We start from the raw sequence: 22,105 nt of genomic DNA on the forward strand, positions 1-22,105 counted from the left end.
AAAGAGAAACGACTATGAATCTGCAGAAGAAAATAAATGAACACCAGCCTGACCAAAACCAGGATTCCATTCAGAAATCAGTGGAAGAACATATTTAGTTCCCTGGAGACTCTACAACTGTCTGTATTTCAGCAAAACGATTTCAAGTTCAACAAAAGTTCAACAAACAAAAAAAAAAGCGGCTAGGATTCATCATCCAGAAGCAAGGAATGGCAGGATATTAGCATTTCCAATAACCGCGCATAGTTAGTTCCATTAGAACATGTGCAAAACAACCACATCGATACATGTTACACATTCAAGCCCACTACAGAAGCTTTCAAAATGACAGCCTGTCCTGGAAGCAAAAGCAAAGCTCTCCTCACTGGCTTCACATCTACCCTTGGCCGATTTGCCCTCGGATTTTCTCAACACCTGACCTCGGATATTTTTCACCACCGGGAACGATCGGCCCCAGCTCAGCGCACAAGCCCACCCGATCACGCCCAAGCTCCAAACAAGCTGTTCCACATCCTTCAGCTGAGAAAACGACACATGTTGGAAAGGAGCCGAGCAAAGAGCTATAAAAAGGCGCGAAAAGTCACAGGACAGTAGCATTAGCAAAACACAAGTTAATCAGCTCGGTACCTTAATTAGAGCTCTCCTTCAACATCTGCGACGTGGCGAGAAAACAGTTTTGCCAAGAAATAAAGGGTATCCATCCTAGGAATGAAACGGGCATTAAGACAGTTATTAGAAATTTTTAAGGGTTTGGTTCATTTAGTGCAATATTAAAGTTAAAACGGCAAGACGAATGACTCGTTCCCGTTCCGAAAAAGGGGGGGGGGAACGCACCAAAAAAAGGCAGGAAAGTTTCGAGATTTTATGGTCTTCATAAAACGCACACTTCTGTACATGATCAAGAGAATTAGTTTCAGCTGAAGTGTTTCTGGGCCAAGATTAAGCAGTCAGCAAAATCCAGTAAGAAAATTCGTCAGAGGCCAGGGGTGGCCAAACTGGCTCTCCAGATGGCCATGGACTACAGTTCCCATGAGCCCCAGCCAACGCAGTGCAGTGCCATGGGCACTTGGGGAACCACAGTTGGCAGCCTGTCATAGACGGAGCCTGTGCAGGCTGGCAGGGTGTTTGAGTCAGGGGTCCCCCTTGTGGTGCCCATGGGTGCTACAATGCCTGCCAATCCCTTTTCTGTTGCCTTTCAAAGGTTTTCAGGAAGTGGGTGAGTTCTGGTTGGGCTTTCGCCTAGCAAGGTGGGGGAATGTGTTAGGGGGAGACACGATTGGGGTGGCCAGACCCCCTAGAGGAGGTGGCGTGCCCCACTGCCAAGCCCTGCCTCCCACCTGTCAATCAGCTGACTGGCAGGGGTGCTTTACCAGTAGAAGCAACCTACGTCACTTCCAGGTGAAAGCACAGAGTTTCTAGCAATTCCTAGAGCTACCCTATGTCACTTCTGAGATTTACTCAGAAGTGATCTAGTGATGTCAGTGACATCACTGTATGGGGTTTGCTGGCGGGAGGCCTCCACAAAGCGGCAACCACAAACTCAAATCCAGTGGGGGGGACATGTTACCCTCCCAGGACATTCATTTGCTTCTCTAAGCTCAGTGGTTCTCTTGGAAAAGAATTTCAAAGGGAGATGAAAAAGAGAGAGTGCTGAAGTGCAACTGAGCACGAAGCACATCCTCCTGGACTCAATCAAGATCTAGGTTTTCTGCCTCATTACCAATTCTTATTTTTCCACACCTATTACCCCTCTGAATATCATACCTAATCCAACCATGCCTACTACTGTCATTCACGTGCTAATGCCATTTAGCATCTGAAATCGCTCCGTTCTCCAAGGTATAAGGACAGATGGACTCACATTCTAGCTGTATCTGAAGAAGTGAGTGGTGACTCACCAAAGCTCATGCCCTTTTGTTCATTTTTAAGGTGCCACTGGGCTCTTTTCTAAGCCCGAGTTAAAGTGAATGCACAAGCAATGTAGACTAGTACAGATAACGGCCCCACATATTCACTTAAGGGAGGGCTGGAGAGTAATTGCCTGCCCCCTGCCTCTATTATCATATTTAGTGCAGAGGAAGTGGCAACGTATACACCCTTTCCTGTGATTATTGATGGCAGAGTTTAAATATGCCAAAGAGTATAGCACCAGCTGCTTAAACAAACAACTTTATCAAAACCTGAAACAATTATATAAAGAGTGAGAGGAGAGAGAGACAGAGTCCTAACTGTCTAACTGCTGTTCTTTATCCGAAGGCAAACTGGGAGGAAATGTGCTCAAAGTTGCAGGAAGTCTCCTATCGAATGTTAAATACACATCTCTGATGCCCCCTGCAGGATGTTCTTAATATACGTTGTTGAATCATGCACACTACAGATCTAGCATATTCTGACAGCTATCAGTGTTGTTTTCTGCATGTTCCTGATCATGGGGATCGTGGCCCCTTCCTCTATCCTTTCACCCCTGCTACAACCAGGTGATTATGGGGAGGGAGGGAGCAAGGCCCACACTTTCAGCCATGTTCTACCTTTCCCAAATATTCAGTGAACTCGTCTGTACTGGGCCTTCCATATACTGTGTAAACTGGATTCTTCTTCACACGTGCATTGAGGAAATCTCATGTGACTCTCAATGCATGTATAGTTGAACAGGTGATATAAACACGAACACACGGAACCGCTTTCTGCTGAATCAGACTCCTGGTCCATTGAGTTCAGTATTGCCTACTCTGACCGGCAGCAGCTCTTCAGCACCTCAGATCTTGGTGCTTTCGTATCACGGACTACCTCCTCTTTTGAGCTGGAGATGCTGGGCCATTGAACCCCCGACCTCCTGCATACTGCACGGACGCTGTACCACTGAGCCACAGCTGTGCCCACATGGATCCAGGTACCCATCCTTGGTTTCATTTTTAGTATACCTTCTTATCTTTGTCTTACAAACATGACGTATGCAAGTATATGCAGGATAGCCATGCCTTTGCTGTAATGTGGACAGGGTTACTGAGTCAGACAGTGAGTCTAGGCCAGGCCATTACTATGTACTCTGAATGGCAGCTTCAGGAGATTCACATCATCTCCTGCCTCAGAATCACACAGAGCTGAAAAGGACCATAGAAGGACATCCAGTCCAGCCCCCTCCCCCTTTTAATTGGAGATGTGAAGGATTGAATCTCAGACCTTCTACCTTCCAAGCAGAAGCTGTACCACTGGGCCACTTCACTTCCCCATAGTTCTCCCAGGTTCTCAGGTGGAGGTCTTTCACATCACCTCCTGCCTGGCCATTTTGGCTGGAGAGCCCAGGTGTTGTGTTTGTAGTTTTGCTGAGGACCAAGCTTGAGGTCTGAGGCGGGATCAGAAGCCTGCAATGTAAATGACCAATGGGCAGCTAGGTCCTACTACTAAAGAGCTCAGAGAGAGAGAGAGAGAGAGAGTGACCTAACTGTCTGTGGTTCTTCATTTGAATAAGATTACAACACGAAAAAAGCAAGGTTCACTATAGTATACCAACAGAAAAAACAAGGAACCTATCCAAGGCAATGTTCTTGTTCTAACAATGTAAAAAGGTAAAGGTAAAGGTATCCCCTGTGCAAGCACCGGGTCATGTCTGACCCTTGGGGTGATGCCCTCTAGCGTTTTCATGGCAGACTCAATACGGGGTGGTTTGCTAGTGCCTTCCCCAGTCATGACCGTTTACCCCCCAGCAAGCTTTTTTACCGACCTCGGAAGGATGGAAGGCTGAGTCAACCTTGAGCCGGCTGCTGGGATCAAACTCCCAGCCTCATGGGCAGAGCTTTCAGACAACATTTCTGATGCCTTACCACTCAGCGCCACAAGAGGCTCTTCTAACAAGGTATATATATTCAATTTTAATACATTTTTGTTACATACATGAAGAATCAACCATAATGGTTATTAGGTATTTTCCGTTTTCACTATCTTCTTCAGTGGTTGAGTCCTCAAATATAACATTGCTGTAACAATAGTGAAAGATTACTGTGGGAAAATCCTGCAGTATTTCCTTATATTAGCGTTTTACTAATATCAATAGACCATCGGCTCAAAGGTATCGGGGAATGTTCTTCACTTGAAGGCAAACTGGGAGGAAGTCTGAACCCACAGATGCAACACCGGGGATCGAACCTGGGACCTTCTGCATGCCAAGCGGAGGCTCTGATACTGAGACACGGCCTCTCCTCAATACATGGAGCTGCCTGATACAGCATCAGAATATAGGTCCATCAAGGTCAGCACTGCCCACTCTGACTGACAGTAGCTCTCCAGGGTCTCAGACAGAGGCCGTTCACATCACCTCCTGCCTGGCCGTTTTCACGGGAGATGCCGGGGATCGAACTTGAGACTCCCAGCTCAACTGTTGTGCCCAGTTCCTCCCAATCAGTCCTTTGTGCCTTGGCAGTTTCCCCAGGAGGCCTCCCCTTAACACCAGCTCCGATTGCCACCTCTTCCCCGTTCTCTTTCGCCTTGATGCATTATACAGCAAGTCCAGCGGTAAGCCACGCACTGACAACAGGACGGAGCTGATGACAAACTGCCTGAAAAAATCAGAAGCTGCTTGTCAGATAATGACAAGGTTTGTCACGGCAGATTTGCAGTTTGTCCTTCACACTTAAGGGGATGGGGCAACGCGGCCCATGTGCCTCGGCGCAGGAGTTACAAACGGGAACTCGGAGAGTTATTGCTGGGGAGAGGAGCAGTACGTGCCGAGAGGAACACGGCATCCTCCAAGCGGAACATTCCGGATTGCGGTCCTTTGCAGACCGGCGCACGGCATTAAGAGGTGATGTGAGAGCCATCTGCAGGTACTTGAAGGGCTTTCACACAGAAGATGGAGCAGAGCTGTTTTCTGGTGCTCCAGAGGGTCGGATCAGAACCAACGGGTTGAAATTAATTCAAAAGATTTTTGGGCTAAACATCCGGAAGAAGTCCCTGACAGTCAGAGCGGTTCCTCAGTGGAACAGGCTTCCTCGGGAGGTGGTGGGTTCTCCTTCTTTGGAAGTTTTTAAGTAAAGGCTGGAGAGCCATCTGACAGAAATGCTGATTCTGTGCATTTAGGCAGATGGTGAGTGGTGGGCAGAAGGGATTATATTGGTGCATGGCTCTTGCGGCCCTTTCTTGCATGGCCAGGGAAATGCCCATCACCACTTTGAAGTAGGGAGATAAATTTCCACCAGGCCAGGCTGGCTAGGAATTCTAGTTTTTTTTGGGGGGGGGGTCATCATCTGGGCATGGAATTGGGGTCACTGTGCGTGGGCAGGTAGTTGTGAATTTCCTGCATTCTGCAAAGGGATGGACTAGATGATCCTGGGGGGCCCCTTCCAACTCTGTTATTCTATGACCCTACAACAGTCATGGTGTTTTCTGGGTGCCAAGCCTGGGCTAGCCTGATCTCATCAGATCTCAGAAGCCAAGCAGGGCTGGCCCTGGTTATTCTCGGGATGAGAGACCACCAAGGAAGCCCACGCAGGGGAAGGCGAGGGCAAACCACCCCTGAACAAGTCTCACCTTGAAAAACCTACAGAGTTGCCACAAGTCAGTTGCAAATTGGTGACACCTTTCAACCCCCCCCCCCCCCGAATTGGTTTGATAGCTCTTCCACTGTGCTATTTGAATACACACACACACTCACACATGCAGAAGAAGAGCTGGTAGTTTTGTACCTCACCTTTTTACTACCTGAAGGAATCTCAAACCAGCTTGCAGTTGGCTTGTCTTCTTCTCCTCCTCACAACAACACCTTGTGAGGCGGGGGGGGGGGGGGTTGAGATAGTCCTGAGAGAATGGCGACTAGCCCCAGGTCACCCAGCAGGCCTCATGTATCTCAGAGTGGCTCACAATGGCCTTCCCTTCCTCTCCCCACAACAGGCACCCTGCGAGGTGTGTATGAGGAGGCTGAGAGATCTCTGAGAGAACCAGGACTGGCCCAAGGTCATCCAGCAGACCTCCTGTGTCTCATAGCAGCTTCCAATTGGCTTCCCTTCCTCTCCCCAAAAACAGGCACCTCGTGAAGCAGTCAGGGCTGAAGAAAAAGAAGAGGTGGTTTTTATACCCCACTTTTCTCTACCCAGAGGAGTCTCAAAGCAACTGACAATTGCCTTCCTCTTCCCATAACGGACACACTGTGAGGAAGGTGAGGCTGAGCAAATTACAGGCAGGACTGCTTGGTCAGAACAGCTCTATCAGGGCTGTAACAAGCACAACGACACCCAGCTGGCTGCATGTGGAGGAGGAGCAGATTAGAAGCAGCTGCTCTGAACCACACCAAGCTGGCTCTCTCTGAGAGAGCTCTGAGAGAACTATGACAGGACCAAGGTCAACAAGCAGGCCTCGTGCATCACAAAATGTCTGTTTGTCGCCTTCCCTTCCTCTCCCCACAACCTGTGAGGCAAGTGGGGCTGAGTGAGAGAGCCATAACTGGCCCACGGACACCCAGCAGACCTCCTGTGTCTCAAAGCACCTGACAATCACCTTCCCTTCCTCTCCCCACAACAGGCACCCTGTGAGGGAGATGGGGCTGAGCAAACTTCTGACAGGACTGCTTGGTCAGAACAGCCCTATCAGGGCTGTAACAAGCACAACGACACCCAGCTGGCTGCATGTGGAGGAAGAGCAGATTAGAAGCAGCTGCTCTGAACCACTACGCCAAACTGGCTCTCTCTGAGAGAGCTATAACAGGCCCGAGGTCAACAAGCAGGCCTCGTGCATCTCAAAATGTCTGTTTATTGCCTTCCTTTCCTCTCCCCACAACAGACACCCTGTGAGGGAGGGGAGGCTGAGAGAGCCCTGAGATTACTGAAGAAGAAGAAGAGTTGGTTCTTCCATGCCGCTTTTCTCTACCAGAAGGAGTTTCCAAGCGGCTTACAATCGCCGGCCCTTTCCTCTCCCCACAACAGACACCCTGTGAGGGAGGGGAGGCTGAGAGAGCCCTGAGATTACTGAAGAAGAAGAAGAGTTGGTTCTTAGATGCCGCTTTTCTCCACCCAAAGGAGTCTCAGAGTGGCTTACAGTCGCCTTCCCTTTCCTTCCCCACAACAGACACCTTGTGAGGTGGGTGAAGCTGAGAGAGCCCGGATATTACTGAAGAAGAAGAAGATTTGGTTCTTAGATGCCGCTTTTCTCTACCCGAAGGAGTCTCAAAGCGGCTTACAGTCGCCTTCCCATTCCTCTCCCCACAACAGACACCCTGTGAGGTGGGTGAGGCTGAGAGAGCCCTGAGATTACTGAAGGAATATAATTTCAACATTTGCCAGGTGCCCCCAGATGTCCCTCCAAAAGTGGGACAATCTGGTCGCCTTATTCATATATGCCGCTTTTCTCTATGCAAAGGAATCTCAAAATGGCTTCCATTCACCTTCCCTTTCCTCTCCCCACAGCAGACACCCTGTGAAGCTGAGAGAGCCCTAATATTACTGAAGGAGAAGAAGAAGAGTTTGATCTTATGTGTTGCTTTTCTCTACTCCTAGGTGTCTCAAAGCAGCTGACAATCACCTTCCTCTCCCCACAACAGACACCCTGTGAAGCAGGTGAGGCTGAGAGAGTCCTGAGAGAACTGTGACTGGCTCAAGGCCACTCAGCAGGCCTCATGTGTCTCAAAGCAGTTTCCAGTTGCCTTCCCTTCCTCTTGCCATTACAGACACCCGGTGAGGCTGAGAGAAACGTGACTGGCCCAAAGTCTCCCAAGTGGCTGCATGTGGAGGAGGAAGAGTGAGAAATCAAACCCAGTTCCCTAGATCTGAGGTCCTCAACCCCTCACTGGCAGTCTTCAAGCAAAGGTTGGATACACACTTTTCTTGGATGCTTTAGGATGCTTAGGGCTGATCCTGCGTTGAGCAGGGGGTTGGACAAGATGGCCTCTATGGTCCCTTCCAACTCTAGGATTCTAACCCACAACTGCACTCAGCCAGGCTCTCTCCTCTAGGTTGCCAATGTGCTGGGGGGGGGGGGGGAGGACATTTTCCCATATGTATCATTTTTCAAGGGGGAAACAACAACAAAATAATGCAAAACCCATTCAGCAGATTGGCTGTTCGATGCTTACTAGTAAACACGCAGCAGTCAAACATGTTTGCACTGAAATTTACAACACCCTGTGAAGAGGGGGTGTGGCTTAGTGGAACAGCCTCTGCTTGGCATACGGATGGTCCCAGGTTCTATCCCCAGCATCCCCCGTTAAAAGAACCAGATAGTAGGTCATTCTGTGATTCCGTGAATGCTTTGAAGGGTGGACTCCAGGATTGTACCCCACTGAGGTCCTTTTCCTCCCCAGACTTCACCTCCAAAACTTCAGAGGTTTTCCTACTGGGATCCGGCACCCCTCCATTCTCGGTGGATGGAACCCTACTTTCCACGGTCTGAGAACCCCAGTTCTGGTTATTCATAAGGCAGCTTCATGGACCCAACAGAGCTCCTCTGATTGCCGCTGTACATCCCTGACGTTCCGCGCCACCCCAAACCCATTGCAAAACTGCATTAAAAGTTCGGCGAGACCATCGAGTCACTTAACCGACGTGCTGGGAAGAAATTCCTTAGTAAGTCTGTCAAGAGAACGGCCTAAACATTACTTTATCTCCCTGTCACTTGCCTTGAAAGGGCAGCTTACCTTCTTCTCAAACTTGGCATATCCAATTAAGCTCGACTCACCAGCCGGGCAGATGTGTAAAGTGCAAGCTGGAGCTTGTTCGGTGTTTGTAATTATCAATTGGGGTGGGGGATGTTAAGTGCCCGGACCTGTCAAAGCTGTTTCCGTGACAACCACTAGCACTGGATGGCTCTGCTGTGGCCAACGTGACAGCCCAACAACTATCCCTGTCTGGAAGGCGACGGTGGAGCCCTGGTTTGCACCTCTCCGCTCTTCCTGAATCCTTCCTGAATGCTCACCCACCACCCACCATCCGCTGTCCTAATTCAGAGCTGGGTTCGTCAGCTGGAACAGAATTTACACAGGAATCCAAAAACGTCTTAGAGAAGAAGGAGGAGGATGAGTAAGAAGAAGAAGAGTTGGTTGTTATATGCCGCTTTTCTCTACTCAAAGGAGGCTCAAAGCGGCCTACAGTCGCCTTCCCTTCCTCTCCCCACAACAGACACCCTGAGAGCTGGGTGAGGCTGAGAGAGCCCTGATATTACTGAAGAAGAAGAAGGTTGCTTCTTAGATGCCGCTTTTCTCTACCTGAAGGAGTCTCAAAGTGGCTTCCATTCACCTTCCCTTTCCTCTCCCCACAACAGACACCCTGTGAGGTGGGTGAGGCTGAGAGAGCCCTGAGATTACTGAAGAAGAAGAAGAGTTGGTTCTTAGATGCCGCTTTTCTCTACCCGGAGTCTCAAAGCGGCTTCCAATCGCCTTCCCTTTCCTCTCCCCACAACAGACACCCTGTGAGGTGGGTGAGGCTGAGAGAGTCCTGATATCTCTGCTCGGTCAGAACAGTTTTATCAGTGCCGTGGCGAGCCCAAGGTCACCCAGTTGGCTGTTTTTTGGGGGGGGGGGGGAGAGGGGAATCAAAACTGGCTCACCAGATTAGAAGTCCGCACTCCTAACCACAACACTAGACTGGATGGGAGGGCAGGAAGTGTTGTGTTGGCTTTTGGTTCTTGTGGCTTTTCTTGCCTGCCCTGGGAAATACTGATTGCCACTTTAGGACTGGGAGGAAGATTTCCTCCAAGCCAAGACTGGCCAGGGATTCTGGTTTTCTTGAGGGGACATCATCGGTGCATGGACTTGTGGTCACTGTAGGTGGCCAGGTAGCTGTGAGTTTCCTGCACTGGAGCAGATGACCCTGGAGGTCCCTTCCAACTCCATAATTCTTGTTGTTGTTGTTATGTGCGAAGTCGTGTCCGACCCATCGCGACCCCATGGACAATGATCCTCCAGGCCTTCCTGTCCTCTACCATTCCCTGGAGTCCTTTTAAGTTTGCACCTACTGCTTCAGTGACTCCCTCCATCCACCTCATTCTCTGTCGTCCCCTTCTTCTTTTGCCCTCGATCACTCCCAGCATTAGGCTCTTCTCCAGGGAGTCCTTCCATCTCATGAGGTGGCCAAAGTATTTGAGTTTCATCTTCAGGATCTGGCCTTCTAAAGAGCAGTCAGGGCTGATCTCCTCTAGGACTGACCGGTTTGTTCGCCTTGCAGTCCAAGGGACTCGCAAGAGTCTTCTCCAGCACCAGAGTTCAAAAGCGTCAATTCTTTGACGCTCGGCCTTCCTTATGGTCCAACTTTCGCAGCCATACATTGCAACTGGGAATACCATAGCCTTGACTAAACGCACTTTTGTTGGTAGGGTGATGTCTCTGCTTTTTAGGATGCTGTCTAGATTTGCCATAGCTTTCCTCCCTAGGAGCAAGCGTCTTTTAATTTCTTTGCTGCAGTCCCCATCTGCAGTGATCTTGGAGCCGAGGAAAATAAAATCTGTCACTATCTCCATTTCTTCCCCATCTATTTGCCAGGAATTGAGAGGGCCGGATGCCATGATCTTTGTTTTCTTGATGTTGAGTTTCAAGCCAACTTTTGCACTCTCCTCCTTCACCCGCATCAACAGGCTCTTTAGTTCCTCTTCACTTTCTGCCATTAGAGTGGTATCATCTGCATATCTGAGGTTGTTGATATTTCTCCCTGCAATCTTGATCCCAATTTGTGACTCCTCTAATCCCGCCTTTCTCATGATGTGCTCCGCATACAAGTTAAATAGGCAAGGCGACAGTATACAGCCTTGCCGAACTCCTTTCTCAATTTTGAACCAATCCGTGATTCCATGTTCAGTTCTCACTGTTGCTTCTTGACCTGCATATAAATTTCTCAAGAGACAAATAAGATGCTCTGGTATTCCCATCTCTTTAAGAACTTGCCACAATTTGTTGTGCTCCACACAATCAAAGGCTTTAGCATAGTCAATGAAGCAGAAGTAGATGTTCTTCTGGTACTCCCTAGCTTTCTCCATGATCCAGCGTATGTTGGCAATTTGATCTCTAGTTCCTCTACCTCTTCGAAATCCTGCCTGTACTTCTGGAAGTTCTCGGTCCACATATTGCTGGAGCCTAGCTTGTAGGATTTTGAGCATAACTTTGCTAGCATGAGAAATGAGTGCAATGGTGCGGTAGTTTGAACATTCTTTGGCATTGCCCTTCTTTGGGATTGGAATGTAAACTGACCTTTTCCAATCCTGTGGCCATTGCTGAGTTTTCCAAATTTGCTGGCATATTGAGTGTAGCACTTTTACTGCATCGTCCTTTAAGATTTTGAATAGTTCAACTGGAATGCTGTCACCACCACTAGCTTTATTGTTGCTCAGACTTCCTAAGGCCCATTTGACTTCACATTCCAGGATGTCTGGCTCCAGGTCAGTAACTACCCCACTGTGGTCATCAGGGATGTTAAGCTCGCTCTTGTATAGTTCTTCTGTATAATTTTGCCACCTTTGCTTAATTTCTTCTGCTTCTGTGAGGTCCCTACCATTTTGGTCCCTTATCATACCCATCTTTGCATGAAACGTTCTCTTCATATCTCCAATTTTCTTGAAAAGATCTCTGGTCCTCCCCATTCTATTGTTTTCTTCTATTTGTTTGCACTGTTCATTTAAGAAGGCATTCTTATCTCTTCTAGCTTTTCTCTGGAATTCTGCATTCAATTGGGTGTATCTTTCTCTTTCTCCCTTGCCTTTCACTTCCCTTCTCTTCTTAGCTATTTGTAAAGCTTCCTCAGACAGCCATTTTGATTTCTTGCATTTCTTTTTCTTTGGGATGGTTTTAGTTGCTACCTCTTGTACAATGTCGCGAACCTCCGTCCATAGTTCTTCAGGCACTCTGTCTATCAGATCTAATTCCTTAAATCTATTTGTCACCTCTACTGTATATTCGTCGGGGGTAAGATTTAGTTCGTACCTGAGTGGCCTAGTGCTTTTCCCTACTTTCTTCAATTTAAGCCTAAATTTTGCAACAAGAAGCTCATGATCTGAACCACAATCAGCTCCTGGTCTTGTTTTTATTGCCTGTATAGAACTTTTCCATCTTTGGCTGCAGAGTACATAGTCAATCTGATTTCTGTGTTGACCGTCTGGTGATGTCCATGTGTAGAGTCGTCTCTTGGGTTGTTGGAAAAGAGTGTTTGCTATGACCATTGTATTCTCTTGACAAAATTCTACCAGCCTGTGCCCTGCTTCATTTTGTACTCCAAGGCCAAACTTGCCTGTTATCCCAGTTATCTTTTGGCTTCCTACTTTAGCATTCCAATCCCCCATGATGATAAGCACATCATTTTTTGGCGTTGCTTCTATAAGGTGTTGTAGGGCTTCATAGAACTGATCAACTTCATCCTCTTCAGCAGCAGTGGTTGGGGCATAGACCTGGATCACTGTGATGTTGAATGGTTTGCCTTGGATTCGAACTGAGATCATTCTGTCATTTTGGGGATTGTATCCCAAGACTGCTTTTCCTACTCTCTTATTGATTATGAAGGCTACTCCATTTCTTCTGCGAGATTCTTGTCCACAGTAGTATACCTGATGGTCATCTGAATTAAATTCACCCATTCCTGTCCATTTTAGTTCACTGATTCCTAAAATGTCGATGTTCAGTCTTCTCATTTCTTGTTTAACCACGTCCAGCTTGCCTTGATTCATGGATCTGACGTTCCAGGTTCCTATGGAATAAAAATCTTTACAGCATCGGACTGTCTTTTCGCCACCAGTTACTTCCACAACTGAGCGTCCTTTCGGCTTTGGCCCAGCCGCTTCATTCATTCTGGCGCTACTCGTACTAGCCGTCTGCTCATCCCCAGTAGCATATTGGACACCTTCCGACCTGAGGGGCTCATCTTCCAGCGTCATATCGTTATGCCTATTGGAACTGTCCATAGAGTTTTCATGGCAAAGATACTGGAGTGGTTTGCCATTTCCTTCTCCAGTGGATCACCTTTTGTCAGAGCTCTCAGCTATGACCTGTCCGTCTTGGGTGGCCCTGCACGGCATAGCTCATAGCTTCACTGAGCTACGCAAGCCCCCTTGCCACAACAAGGCAGCGATCCTTGAAGGGGGTCCATAATTCTATGAATTGTCAAAAGACTTCATAGCCAAAATCAACTGGCTGTTGTGGTTTTTTCTGGGCTGTGTGGCCATTGTTTGCTTGCTTTTATCCCTGACTGTTTGCCAGGATCTGTGGCTGGCCTCAGCAGAGGTAGGACACTGCAGGGTGGGATTCTCTCCATGATAAAGTGTGGACTGTGTGAACAGTTGCCCGTCATTTTATTTACTCCTCATGGGGAGGGGTATAATGTATCAACAACTCTTTGTCCTCTCCCTGTCACTTCACATGGCCTTCCATGGAGACACATGTGCCTTCAGGACTTTCCTGTAGAGACAATACCCTCGTGCTCTCACACACATGATGCCAGAACAGATCAGCATTTTGACAGGAAAAGGACTCTCAAGATTAGGCATCTTTCTCTTCCTTTGACTGCAACTGTGAATTGGATCTACTTGAAGTAGTGAAGTAAGTTCACCTTTTTTGCAATATCCTTCTTGGGAGATCTATTGATAGCATTCAGCATCACACTCTACAACTGGGCAAAACTCGGTGGTTGTTGTTGTTAGTTGTAAAGTCATGTCCGACCCATCGCGATCCCATGGACAATGATCCTCCAGGCCTTCCTGTCCTCTACCATTCTCCATTTAAGTTTGCACCGACTGCTTCAGTGACTCCATCCAGCCACCTCATTCTCTGTCGTCCCCTTCTTCTTTTGCCCTCGATCGCTCCCAGCATTAGGCTCTTCTCCAGGGAGTCCTTCCTTCTCATGAGGTGGCCAAAGTATTTGAGTTTCATCTTCAGGATCTAGCCTTCTAAGGAGCAGTCAGGGTTGATCTCCTCTAGGACTGACCGGTTTGTTCGCCTTGCAGTCCAAGGGACTCGCAAGAGTCTTCTCCAGCACCAGAGTTCAAAAGCCTCAATTCTTTGACTTCCTTATCATCCAACTTTCGCAGCCATACATTGCAACTGGGAATACCATAGCCTTGACTAAACGCACTTTTGTTGGCAGGGTGATGTCTCTGCTTTTTAGGATGCTGTCTAGATTTGCCATAGCTTTCCTCCCCAGGAGCAAGCGTCTTTTAACCTCTTTCTGCAGTGATCCCCATCTGCAGTGATCTGTCACTAACTCGATTATATTAACCAAATATCCCAGTAGTACTAAACCTCCATAGCTTTTGAGATGAGATCAGACTAGCCTGGGACCTTCTACATGCCGGGCAAATGCTCTACCACTGAGCCACAGTCCCTCCCCTTGTGACTTGATAGCACTCAAGTATCTATATTCAACAGCAATTCGCCCTGATGGCTGAATGAAACCTTCCAAGCAGAACATAAAAAGATCTCTGTTGGGACATAAGATCTCTGCAGGCCATTGGTCCATCTAGTCCAACACCCTGCCTCATGCAGGGATCAGCTAATTCCTCTAGAGGAGCAGCAAACAGGGCTGAGGCCTTCCCCTAATAAGAACACAAGAAGAGTCCTACTGGATCAGACCAATGGCCCACCTAGTCCAGCATCCTGTCTCACTCTACAGCCAACCAGTTCCTCTGGAGACCAACAATGGGGCAGAGAGGCTGAGGCCTTCCCTTGATAAGAACTTCAGAAGAGCCCTGCTGTGTCAGACCAGGGAGGGTCCGTCTAGTCCAGCCTCCCGTCTCACACAGGGGCCAACCAGTTCCTTTGGAGGGCCAACAATGGGGCAGAGAGGCTGAACCCTTCCCCTGATAAGAACTTCAGAAGAGCCCTGCTGTGTCAGACCAGGGAGGGTCCATCTAGTCCAGCCTCCCGTCTCACACAAGGGCCAGCCAGTTCCTCTGGAGGGCTAACAATGGGGCAGAGAGGCGGAGGCCTTCCCCTGATAAAAACTTCAGAAGAGCCCTGCGGGATCAGACCAAGGAGGGTCCATCTAGTCCAGCCTTCGGGGGCCATCCAGTTCTTCTGGACGGTCAGCAACAATGCACAGAGGCTGAGGCCTTCCCCTGATAGGAACACAAGAAGAGCTGGATCAGACCACTGTGGGGCACACAATGCTCTGCCTAGCTGCATAATTTTGATTCTCATTTCCTTCTGTTTCCTTGTCCTTGGCCTGCTATTCATGCTACCTAGAGAGCCAGCGTGAGCAAAGCGTCAGGTGTGGTGAGCTAAGGGCTTCAATCAGTACAACTTGCACAATTCCCCAGGGCTGGTTTCCGCTCACAGGCCGGCAGTCGCTGACCCCTAGTTGCTGACTTCATGTTGCCTGAATAATTTAAATATTGCAGACGGGGGCCTAGGATATTTACTGCTGGCAGGGGAGGAAGTGGAGAAGATGCTGCTTCGGTTGCTAGCGTTGGCTGTGTGCCATCTGGGCAGAATGGATTTCTCCTTGGCTGGTAGAGAACCTTGCCTGGGAGTGGTCAGAGACATTTCTGGTGGGGGGAGACACAGGAATGATGCGATTACCAGCAGATGAACATCTTTCCTGCTGAGTTTGTTTCTCCTCTCCTGGCAGGTACATAGCCTGGGGGAGGCCAGAGGCATTTCTGGCAGGGAGGGAACCAGGAAGTTCCCGGAATCTCACTAGCAGCAGCCGGGTGTCACATAGGGTGAGTCGATGATCTCCTTGCAGGTGCTTAATCTGGGCACAGTATGTCAGGTAGGGGTTGAATTTGCAAAGATCCTAGGGTTTCCATCTCTGAAGACTTGGGGACAGAGCCGGGAATGGGTGGGATATGGGGTGGGGAGGGGCCTCAGTGGGGTACAAGGCTGTGGGGCCCACCCTCCAAAGCAGCCAGAGGAGCTGATCTGTGTTGGGTACGTAGCCAATGGTTGGGGGTCTCCACAACATGAACTTCTGTATTAAAGGGTCGCAGCATTAGGAAGGATGATAACCACTGGCCTAGGGTCATCTACTGCGAGCAGAAGAGTTGAGGGTCTGTGGGGGGAGAGGAGGGTATTGATTGTTTCCGCCATTAACTGAGTCTATTGTATTGGGTTTGAATGGATTTTTATATATTTTTATGGAAACCACCAGGAGGCGGCCTGGCTGAGAGGGGCAGCCTATAAAGCTAACAAATGAATAAGTAAGAATATAAATGAATATGGAAGTCCGCAATAGTGAGATTTGACTGTTCGCCTTGTTCGCCTGTTCGCCAGCAAACGCTGGCAGGGGCTCATGGGAATTGTAGTCCATGGACATCTGGAGGACCACAGGTTGACTACCCCTGGGTTAGTGTATCACCACCATCACTATGACCATTACCACCACCTCCACCATCCCCACCACCACCACCCATCACCCATCACCCAATTTATAGGCTACCCTTTCCTGCAAGCAGAATCAGGGTGGCTCACACCATATCTATAGATAACATCACTAGCAGGAGCTGTGTTCCACCTGGAGTGAGTCGATTTCTCATCTCCTTGCAGGTGCTTAACCTAGGCATGGTCAGAGGCATGCTGGATAGGGGTCGAAATTTGCAGCTCTTGGTTGTGAAATACCCGGAGACTTTGGGGGGCAGAGCCAGGGGTGGGTGGGATATGAGCCGGGGAGGGGCCTCAGTGGCGTAGAAGGCTGTGGAGCCCACCCTCTAAGGCAGCCATTTTTTCCAGGGTATCTGATCTCTGTGTTGGGTACGCGGACAGGCTAAGTGAGCCTATGGAGGACCGTGCACACAGTCCGCGGTAGGATCAGTCACCAACGAATCTGAACCGTCGTACTGCTAGGATCTCCGCTGCCAGATTCAATTTGTTTCATCCAATCAAGATCTTTTGTGTTGTTTGTGCATATAAGTCAGGGTTTTCTAGGGAGTTTCTTAGTGCTGTATCATGTTCTGGCACCAATAAAGAACTGCAACAATTCCAGCATCGGCAGGTTTTCACCCACAAAACACACCGTGGATCCAATACACTATCACCGGGAGGTGAGTTGTAAAACTCGAGGCTGGCATCCCTTAAAAGATCCTGTTAGCTTTGAACCACTGCACCGGACCATCAAAGAATCCAGGCAGGAGATGAGTTATCACACCTGGAGTACTGTGTGCAGTTCTGGAGGCCTCACTTCAAGAAGGACGTAGATAAAATTGAAAGGGTACAGAGGAGAGCGACGAGGATGATCTGGGGCCAAGGGACCAAGCCCTATGAAGATAGGTTGAGGGACTTGGGAATGTTCAGCCTGGAGAAAAGGAGGTTGAGAGGGGACATGATAGCCCTCTTTAAGTATTTGAAAGGTTGTCACTTGGAGGAGGGCAGGAGGCTGTTTCTGCTGGCTGCAGAGGAGAGGACACGCAGTAATGGGTTTAAACTACAAGTACAATGATATAGGCTAGATATCAGGAAAAAAATGTTCACAGTCAGAGTAGTTCAGCAGTGGAATAGGCTGCCTAAGGAGGTGGTGAGCTCCCCCTCACTAGCAGTCTTCAAGCAAAGGTTGGATACACACTTTTCTTGGATGCTTTAGGATGCTTAGGGCTGATCCTGCGTAGAGCAGGGGGTTGGACTAGATGGCCTGTATGGCCCCTTCCAACTCTTTGATTCTATGATTCTAAGACAGGTTCTTTCCATGCTAACTGAAAAACCACGTCACACATCTTCCCCACCCACCACAATCTTCCCACTCCTTTTAAGAAATCACGGATTTTTAAGTGCTTGCAGCAGAAGCCGTTAAAGCTATTCAATCAGGGAAAGGTCACGCCAAGCATCTAAATATTGAAAAGAACGATAATTAGCAAAAGCGGATCCGAAGCAAATAAAACAATCTTTAAACACGAGTATCCGCCTTTAGTAATGTTTACGCCGCACGATAACAGTTTGGAGTTCAACAAGCTAGCCAATAAAATGGGGCGGGGGGCAGAGGAGGAGACAATTAGAGGAACTGGAATGCCCGTCTGCCCTAGAAGCTGTGCTATTATGGGATGAAACAGACTATTATGGCTGTTTAGGCCTGGGAGGTTCAATAGATCGTTCGTAAGAGTTGAACACAACTCTGCAGAGATCAATTGAATCGGGGAATGCAAACTAGTTAAGGGGATTTTTAAAAATGGTGGCTTCGTTGAGTCCTCTGCCTTGGCGAGGTTTGAAACACTTTGTTGGAGATATTTATTGTCATATGGCCCCTATCCAAAAACCCCACCAGTACTTATACATTTTTTTTTTTTACAATCTGTACCCCCCACCTACCCACCCAGGCTAACATCACCTAGGGCCAGGGGTAGTCAAACTGCGGCCCTCCAGATGTCCATGGACTACAATTCCTAGGAGCCCCCTGCCAGCAAATGCTGGCAGGGGGCTCCTGGGAATTGTAGTCCATGGACATCTGGAGGGTCGCAGTTTGACTACCCCTGCCTAGGGCAATGGTTCTCAATCTGGGGGGGTCGGAACCCCTTTGAGGGTTGAATGACCCTTTCACAAAGGTCACGGCAGGGCAAGCAGCTTGGAGGGGGGGACATCCACACAACAGTCTTGCGGGGTAGATCGAGATAGAGCATTCATCTATCTGGAGCGGCGGAAAAGAGCGAGATCAGCATGGTGGGACAAGAGGCAGAACTGAACTGAGAAACCCCGGGGGGGGGGGAAACCCACTATATATACAATCATGAACAATGGCTCTTCATGCCACTGGTCAGTTTTTGTTTAATTTCTGTGAAAGAACACTGGCATGATTTTATGGCTGGGGGTCATCACAACAAGAGGAACGGTATTAAAGGGTCGCGGCATTAGGAAGGTAGAGAACCACTGCCGTGGGGTCATCTCCTGGGACACAACGACTGCGAGCAGAAGAGTTGAGGGTCTGTGGGGGAGAGCAGGATATGGATTGTTTCTGCCATTAATTGTGTAAATTGTATCGTATTTCAATAATTTTTTATATCTTTTATATTTTTATAGTAATCTGTCATGAGCCGGCCTGGCTGAGAGTGGCGGTTTATAAATCTAACAAATAAGTAAGTAAATAAATAAATAAATATGGAGCTTCACACCAGTTAGATTGACTGTTCACCTTCTTGATTAGCACATTATTATTATTATTATTATTATTATTATTAGTAGTAGTAGTAGTAGTAGTAGTAGTAGTAGTAGTAGTAGTATATTTATAGGCAACCTGCCCTGCAAGCAGATTCAGGGTGGCTTACACCATATCAATAGATAACATCTATGCCACCCCCCCAATAAAACACTCCCCATGGAGAAAAAAAAAAAAAAGCAGCTCTTCCGCCAGTATTTGGTTGAGACCAGACATAATCAACAGCGACCAAAGGGCCCCTGATCCCCCCTGCCCCCCCCCTCAAAATGCCACCAATATGCTCTGGACTTGTTTGCATTGTTGCACTGTATTGTTTGTATTGTTTATATTGTTCATACTGTTATATTGTTATATGGTAACAACTATTAGTTATTATTATTATAAGGTTATTCACATATTTATAGACTGTTTTATGTATTGTTCTTTGTTCTTACGTAAACCGCCCTGAGCCTTCGGGGAGGGCGGTATATAAATATAATAAATAAATATCCATCCTGGAAAGGGCCAACAGGCAGTGGCCAGTTTCCGAGTGGTAAGACAATAATTGATGCTGATAATTAGATGCTGCTAAACTGTTAATAGGCTTTAGATTGTTGGACGGTTGGTGTTTCATGCTTTGTTGTTGTTTAAATTGGTGTTATTGATACGCTGTGTATGTACACCGCCCTGAGCCGGTCTCGGGAGGGCACTTAATTAATAATAGCAATAATAAATAAATAAATAAATAAATAAATACAACCATAAAGCATTGTTAAAACAGGACAGTTGAAAACTGGTACATCATAAGGGACTGCCTGTCTCCTTATGCCCCCTGCAAGGCTCTTCACTCTGTGGGTACAAATCTTGTTGGAGATCTGTTGTTGGAGATCTGTTGTGGTTGGAGATCCCAGGCCCAAAAGCCGGTTGCATGGTCTTTTCGGTCCTGGCCCTGGCCTGGTGGAATGAGCTTCTGGGAGAGCAGAGGGCCCTATCAGAGCTGTCACAGTTCTGCAGGGCCTGTAGAATGGAGCTCTTCCACTGGGTTTCTAGTTGAGACCAGTGCATTTTAGATCTTGGGCCCATCTTCCCCAATACGTCGGCCTTCCCTTTTCATCGTCCCCCTGTGGAACAGCATACAGTCTGAGAGCGGAGTGGGGGGGGTAGCTTTATGCTGCCAAAGGGGATTGTTATTATAATTCTGTGGTTTTTGGGGGTTTCATGTAAGGTTCAGAGGTAGTCAAACTGCGGCCCTCCAGATGTCCATAGACTACAATTCCCAGGAGCCCCCTGCCAGCATTTGCCAGCATTTGCTCCTGGGAATTGTAGTCCATGGACATCTGGAGGGCCATAGTTTGACTACCCCATATTGTTCCCTCCATGAGACACTTGCTGGAGTGGCGGGATATAAATTAGATCACCATCATCCTTTCATATCGCAAAAGTTCAGCTGATTTTCCTGTTCTAGAAAAGCACCATTTTGCAGGCCCGGTGGAACTCTGCTAGTTCCATCTGGGTCCCTATGTCAGTTTCTGCCGATTCCTGGAGAAGCGTGACATCACTTCCAGGTTTCCTCCGGAAGTGACATCACGCCATCATCGACAGCTACCTCTCCACACTCCCACCCCGTTTGGTCTCCTGCTGGTTTGGTCCCCTGCATACAACCAGATTTCCTAGTTCCAACAGCCCATGGCAGCCCTGTGGGATGAATCTGTGCGATGCCCGTTAACGTAAACGCTGTCCCTGCAAGATCATTTTTAACAACCTCCTAAAACTACAACCCCCAAGATTCCTCGGGAGAAGCAATAACCAGGAAACCCCTTTAATTATACACCCCGCTCTTCGCTTTGTTGACTCGCAGGGGAATGCTGTCAGTGAATGAAATTCCATTTATCAGCTCTCTGTAGTCCTCTAAGCCCTCAGTGAGCTGTCAGAGTTCTTTGCCCAAGGCCATTTCTGGATATTTTTTGGGGAGGGAGGGGGTTGCAGTTTCCCTCAGAATTATGGGATGGAATTAATCTGAGAACTGGTGCTTTGTCGCTTTTTTTAAATAGCTCTAATTGCCTCATTAGCTGCTCTGGTGCAACAGGTGATTTTTTTTTACCATTTCAGTCCCCCCTACTCACCCAAGAAAGAAATCTCGATGTTTAGGGATTCTTTGGTGCCTTCTGATTCTTTTGTCTATACGGAGAAATCATCTCAAGCCCTTAGCAATGGCCATTCCATCTCTCACTATCTTTCCCACGGTGCCCTTTAAAGAACCTTTCCCCACACACCATTTGCTCACCCGGCGTCCCGGTGCTGTGTACATTTCAAGCATCTCCAATTATTTCTCCCATTTCGGTTTCTGTCTTTAACCTTCGAGGGCTCTACCGCTACACAATATGGGACTGGTTGACCTCCGGGCCTGTAAAGAAACCCCAAATGTGGGCCTAAGCCACCGATTGACTGTAAGAGCTGCTAGCTTGGGTAGTCACATCAGCTTCCCGGAAAAAGCTCTCAATGGTGTAGCCGCCAGAGCCGGTAGAAGCGGAGCGACCAAGGTGACTTCTTGTGTTCTCTGCTCTTGGAAAGAAAGAAACAGAGTCTTGCCAGGTTAGCAAGAGGAAACTGAGAGGAAACTACAAAGGAGGGGGAAGTAGCTGGCACAGTCACTTAAGGGCTTCCGGCACAGTGAGAGGCTGGATTTAGGACTGTTAGCTGCTGTCGTTCCCCCTGAAGAGAAATTTTACCTGGCTCGATAGTAGCCCATGTGGAAAGGACTTCAGTGGAATATGAGCCAGCTAAGTAGGCAAATGCAATATTAGTTGGCATTGCTAAGAGCATAGGATCTAAGGCGGGCTTTCTCAATCAGGGTTTCGTCAAACCACAGGGTTTCTTGATGTTCCTGGAAGGCTCTCCTGAATGACTGGGAGTTAATTATTTTTTAATATATTTTTAAAATTTGCTAGACATTTATTGAGTGCTATGACCATATATATGAGCCTCTTGTGGCACAGAGTGGTAAGGCAGCAGACATGCTGTCTGAAGCTGTCTGCCCATGAGGCTGGGAGTTCGATCCCAGCAGCCGGCTCAAGGTTGACTCAGCCGTCCATCCTTCCGAG

At 48.1% G+C, this 22,105-nt stretch overlaps 1 protein-coding gene across 1 annotated transcript in view; it reads right to left on the reverse strand.

The window, feature by feature from the left end:
* The window catches only part of TENM4 (teneurin transmembrane protein 4), a 1,513,397-nt gene that overhangs the window by 1,028,555 nt on the left and 462,737 nt on the right, over positions 1–22,105 (reverse strand). Inside the window, exon 4 of the mRNA XM_077341303.1 lies at positions 628–702. The gene's annotated coding sequence lies outside the window, so the exon portion shown is untranslated. The remainder of the gene's footprint in view (positions 1–627; positions 703–22,105) is intronic.

The sequence above is a fragment of the Paroedura picta genome, chromosome 6 (assembly GCF_049243985.1).
Source record: "Paroedura picta isolate Pp20150507F chromosome 6, Ppicta_v3.0, whole genome shotgun sequence".
Taxonomy (NCBI): Eukaryota; Metazoa; Chordata; class Lepidosauria; order Squamata; family Gekkonidae; genus Paroedura; species Paroedura picta.